The sequence below is a fragment of the Arachis duranensis genome, chromosome 4 (assembly GCF_000817695.3).
Source record: "Arachis duranensis cultivar V14167 chromosome 4, aradu.V14167.gnm2.J7QH, whole genome shotgun sequence".
Lineage (NCBI taxonomy): Eukaryota > Viridiplantae > Streptophyta > Magnoliopsida > Fabales > Fabaceae > Arachis > Arachis duranensis.
This window is the reverse complement of record NC_029775.3, coordinates 48,110,383-48,116,246: the sequence shown is the minus strand read 5'-3', so window position 1 is coordinate 48,116,246 and position 5,864 is coordinate 48,110,383.

Genomic DNA, 5,864 nt, shown 5'->3' with positions numbered 1-5,864 from the left:
TGATGAGTGTCACGGATCATCACATTCATCATGTTGAAGTGCGAATGAATATCTTAGAATAGAGACAAGCGTGATTGAATGAAAAACAGTAGTAATTGCATTAATCCATTGAGACACAGCAGAGCTCATCACCCCCAACCATGGGGTTTAGAGACTCATGCCATAGAAGATACAATAAGAAACGTGTAATGTGTCATGAGGTAAAGATACAATGTCAAAAGGTTCTATTAATAGTGAACTAGTAACCTAGGGTATACAGAAATGAGAAAATGACATAAAAATCCACTTCCGGGCCCACTTGGTGTGTGCTTGGGCTGAGCATTGAAGCATTTTCGTGTAGAGACTCCTCTTGGAGTTAAACGCTAGCTTTGGTGCCAGTTTGGGCGTTTAACTCCCATTCTTGTGCCAGTTCCGGCGTTTAACGCTGGAATTCCTGAGGGTGACTTTGAACACCGGTTTGGGCCATCAAATCTTGGGCAAAGTATGGACTATCATATATTGCTGGAAAGCCCAAAATGTCTACTTTCCAACGCCATTGAGAGCGCAACAATTGGGCTTCTGTAGCTCCAGAAAATCCACTTCGAGTGCAGGGAGGTCAGAATCCAACAGCATCTGCAGTCCTTTTTAGTCTCTGAATCAGATTTTTGCTCAGGTCCCTCAATTTCAGCCAGAAAATACCTGAAATCACAGAAAAACACACAAACTCATAGTAAAGTCCAGAAAAGTGAATTTTAACTAAAAACTAATAAAAATATACTAAAAACTAACTAGATCATACTAAAAACATACTAAAAACAATGCCAAAAAGCGTACAAATTATCCGCTCATCAACGACCCAGTGCACTTGCTGGTTAGTTGTGCGAAGTTGTGAAAAAGAGTTGAGGTTACAATTATCCGTACCAAGTTGTTGGCGCCATTGAGATCACAATTTCGTGCACCAGTTAGTGAGGATGTGAAAATTTGAGGTTCTCTGTTTTTGATAAGGAATGTGTGGGTGAGATTGATGTGTCCAAAATAGTGAGAAAAGGTTCTGGAGTAAATGTTGAGTTGCTTCCATGCACTATGGCTGACCGTGGTTTTCATAGGAAAACAGACTTCTGAGTATTTCTACATGCATAGCCGTGTTCTTGAAGAACTTCATGTGAAATTACTATTTATTATTTTTGAGTGTAACATTTTGAAGCAACTACTGTGCCCCATCGCAACTCCACCTAAATGGTTGGGGTTTTTTTAGGTATTTTGAAAATTTGGTGGAGTTTTTGGAAATTAAACCTTTTGTTTAATTATTTTTTTATTTGTTTCAAGATAAAGGGGTTTGGAAGGGGGTTTGGGTTAATCTGAATAGTACTCCAGTTTTGCTGTTTTCAAAATTTATAATTCTTCCTTTAAAGATTTCAAGAAAATATTTTGGAAAGTAAAGTCGATAGATAAGGATTTTCTGTTCTATTTGAACGAGCACCATGGTGAGAGGTTTCCTTTGTTTAGGTGCTCGCAACCACAACATATTTTGGATCCAGAGGAGATAAGTCCGAAAAATGAGTGTATAATAGGATATTTGATGGAGGTTGTTGATAGAAGTAACTTAATATCTGTCTTTGATCTGCTTCCCTGGGAGGAAGATAGGATGTCGGTGGTGAACAATCTTGGTGAGGGTTTATGAGCTGTTCTTAAGTATATGATAGGTGGGTATGTTCTGAAACATTGTTTATTTGTTTTGTAGGTGGAAAGTATCCATGTGTATCTGCGGCGAGCTTGAGAGCTCATTTGAAGACAAAGAATGTTGAAAAAAAGAGTTCATCATCCAATCCTGAAAAAAATTGATAGAGAGAGAGAAGTGTATCAACTGGTCCCCAAGAAGAAGATCATTGTTTTCAAGAAGTGGAAGGCTGATGTTATAAACATATATGATGATGTTGCTAAGAATGAGAGAGAAATTCCCTTAAAAGAGCTAACGACGTTTGTGAGCAAGCAAGAGAAGCTGCATGGCTTTGCCGAGGATGGGGACAACTCCTTGGTTTGGGACAAGAAATTTCCTTTTATGGTTGTTGCTGATGAGGTGTTGCAATTATCAGCTGACATTTTCCTGATTGAAGAGGTCGGCGATGTTGCGGTTGATCAGTATCTTCAAGTATTAAACCGAGACTAGTATTAGATATTTTGATAGTTTGTAAGTTATATTCTATATAACTTCTCATTATGTATAAGTTTTGGGATTCTGTTTGGCTAGTATTGGTCGGAGCCAAGAAGGAAGGCATAAGAGACTGCTGGAGAAAAATGATGAATTGGTGATTTTGAAAAAGGATTTGGAGCTAAAGAAAAGTATGATTGATGATCTGAAAAAGAATATTGTTGAAAAAGAGGAGCAGCTAAAGACAGTGAAGAACAATCATGAAAATGACTTAGATTTTTTAAAGAAAAAGGATAGCAATCTTTCCAATATGAAGGATCAAGTAATTGAAGTGACTGTGAAATTGAAGGATTTAGAGAGGAACAGGGAGACTGAGATTCTTGATTCCTTTGCTGAAGGATTTGAGCGTGCGGTGATGCAAGTAAAGTTTTTGACTCCGGATATTGATTTTTCTCAAATGGATCCGGGTAAAATAGTTCGGGATGAAATGTTAGTAGATGATGATGAAGCTGCCGAGGAGGAGAATGAAAACCTGGCAGAATGAATGATAGTTTGTTGTTTTGTTTTGATATATTTTATATGGAACATGTGATCATTTTGATCTTCTGACTGGTGCCTGTTTACTTGGCTTTATGTAATATTTAGTTGTTTTGCCTTTTGATTATTTAAACTTGTTTGATATTTTGAAACCATTGAAGGAATCATGGGTACTGATTTGTTGATTGTTTGACGTTATTGTTAGTATGTGGTATTGTGTTATACCAAGGTTTGCTACCTAAGACTCATAGGTTTTGATGGAGGTGCACCTTATTGTATTGACAAAAATATCTTTTGCCAAATTTGTTTGATAATTGATAATTGATTATCAATGAGATTTGTAAGTTGCGCATGCTTTAGACATTGTGTACGTATTTATCTCAAGTTGAGAAATTATTACCAGTGGTTAAACCTTTGATATTTTTGAATATCTCATTCATGGAATTTTATTATTCAGGATTTGTATTCATAGAAGTGGGTTTGATAGGTCAAAATAATATAGGTCGTTCGTTAGAGAAAGAACGAAAATAAGAGATCAGAATTAATAGAATTGTAACAAAATTTTATTCAGACCTTTGGTTGCAAAGGTGCAGGTAGGTTTATCTCGTTAAAACCTCTCCAAGAATAACCCTTGTTTTGGAAAAAATCTTGTGAGTATAAAAAAGAGTACATGTTTGTCCCTGTCTTTAATTGTAATATTGCTTTAAATAGGAGATATTCCAAGTGTTAAATAAATTTGTACCATCTAAAGATTTGAGTTTATATACTCTATTTCCTAGGACTTCAATAATTTGGAGTGGACCTTCCCATTTGGATGCAAGTTTTCCATGAGATTAAGGTCGTCTGGCTTACTCAGCTTTTCTAAGTACGAGATTGCTGACTTGAAATGAGCGAGGATGGACCTTTTGATTGTATCGTCGAGCTATGTTGTGTTGCATTGCTCGGTGATGAAGAGTTGATATATCTTGGATTTCTTCTATGAAATCGAGGGCTAAAGGAATCATAGCATCTCACCCGTAAACTAAGCGGAATGGGATTTCCTTGGTGATGGAATGGGTAGTGGTGTTGTATCCCCAAAGGATTTCTGAAATTAGCTCGGCTCAAAGCCCTTTTGCATCATCTAATTTCTTTCTTAAAGCATGTAACACGACTTTATCTGCTGCTTTAGCTAATTCGTTGGTCTGTGGATGTTCAACTGAAGAGAAATATTGTTGGATTTTTAAATTCTATAAAAAAGTTGTGAAATTATGATCGACAAACTGGCGACCATTTTCAATAATAACATGTTGAGGTATACCAAATCTGCATATGATATATTTCCATACAAATGAAATCATTTGTTGTGATGTGATCTTGGCATGTGGTTGTGCCTCAATCCATTTGGAAAAATAGTCAATAGCCACATATTGAAATTTCATCTTACCTGGTGCAGTGGGGAAAGGACCGAGGATATCAATTCCCCATTGATAAAATGACCAACTTACTTCAGAGTATGTGATAGCTCAGCTAGGACATGTATTATTGGGGCACGTTTCTGACAGTTTGTGCGAGATTTCACCTTTTGATAACAATCTTTCTATAAGGTCAGCCAGAAGAAGCCGACACGGAGAATTTTGGAAGGTAGAATCTGTACTCCTATATGCGTTGTCAGAATTGTTTCAAATTGTGAATATAAGGCCATCGCCAGTCATCACTCTAGTTGATGTTACAAATATTAATAAAATTGATACTTGGTGTAACCAAAGTGGATTGTGTAAGAGTTGAAGTGTGTGACTGTGTACTGGCAAACTTGGATAGAAAGTCAGCTCGGTGATTTTGTTCTTTTGGAATATGATGAATTTCAAATTTTGAAAAAGAAGATATGAATGATTTTACAATATCTAAATATTTTGTTAAAAGTGGATCTTTGACTTGAAAAGATTGATTTACCTGTTGCACTACTAATAAAGAGTCACAATGTACCTTTATTTAAGAAGTGTTTAATTCTTTTGCTAGCCTCGTATTAGCAATAAGTGCTTCATATTCGGCTTGATTGTTGTTGGCCTTGAAGGAAAAGCGTAAAGAGTGTTCTGAAAGAATTCTATTACCATCTTCACGGAGAATTCCATCTCTTGACCCTTAGGAGCTAGAGGCACGCATTCCGTTGGCATTTCATCAAAGTTGGAAGCAGTAAACTTGGCAACAAAATCTACAGGGTATTGTAATTTAAGTGATCCTCAGGCTTGATATCTGATATCAAACTCGGACAGCTCGATAGACCATTTTATTAGTTGTCCAGCTAATTTTAGTTTTGTGAGCACTTATCGTAGTGGTTGCTCGGTTCGAACATTGATGATATGACTTTGGAAATAAGTTCAGAGACGCCTAGCTGAGAATGCTAGTGCCAAGGCAAGCTTTTCTATCTTGGGATAATAAAGTTTGGCATTTTGTAGAGATTTGCTGACAAAATAAACATCCTTTTGCACCTTATTTCTTTTTGTAACAAGAATAGAACTAACAGCCCAATCAGTAATAGATAAATAAACATAAAGTTCCTCTCCTATTTCAGGTGTTTGTAAAATTAGAGGTTTTGAAAGGATAGTTTTGAAGTTTAAAAAAGTAACTTAACAATCATCATCCCACTTAAAGTTATTTTTCTTTTTGAGTGATTGAAAGAAGCAAAAAGTCTTAGAAGCTAGACAAGGTAAGAATCTTGATAAGGCAGCAAGTCTCCCTATTAATCGTTAGACCTTCTTTATTGTTGGGGTCTTTGCATTTCCAGAATAGCTCAGCATTTGTTAGGATTGGCCTCTATACCTCGACTTGTAAGTAAAAACCCGAGGAATTTACCTCCTTGGACACCAAAGGCACATTTTTGGGATTTAGTCGCATGTTGTATTGTCTGAGTTGTGCGAAAATGTCCACAAGGTCGTCTATGTGAGACTTGCCAATCTTGGTTTTCGCTACTATATCATCAAAATAGACCTCCATGTTATGACTAATATGCTTGGCAAACATCTTATCCATAAGTTGCTGGTAAGTAGCTCTTGCATTCTTAAGGCCAAAAGGCATAACTTGATAGCAAAAATTAACATATTCAATTATAAAGGCAGTTTTATTTTGATCTGATTTATGCATCAAGATCTAGTTATAGCCCAAATATGTATCCATAAAACTTAAAGTGCCAAAGCCAGATGAATTATCAACTAATGCATCAATA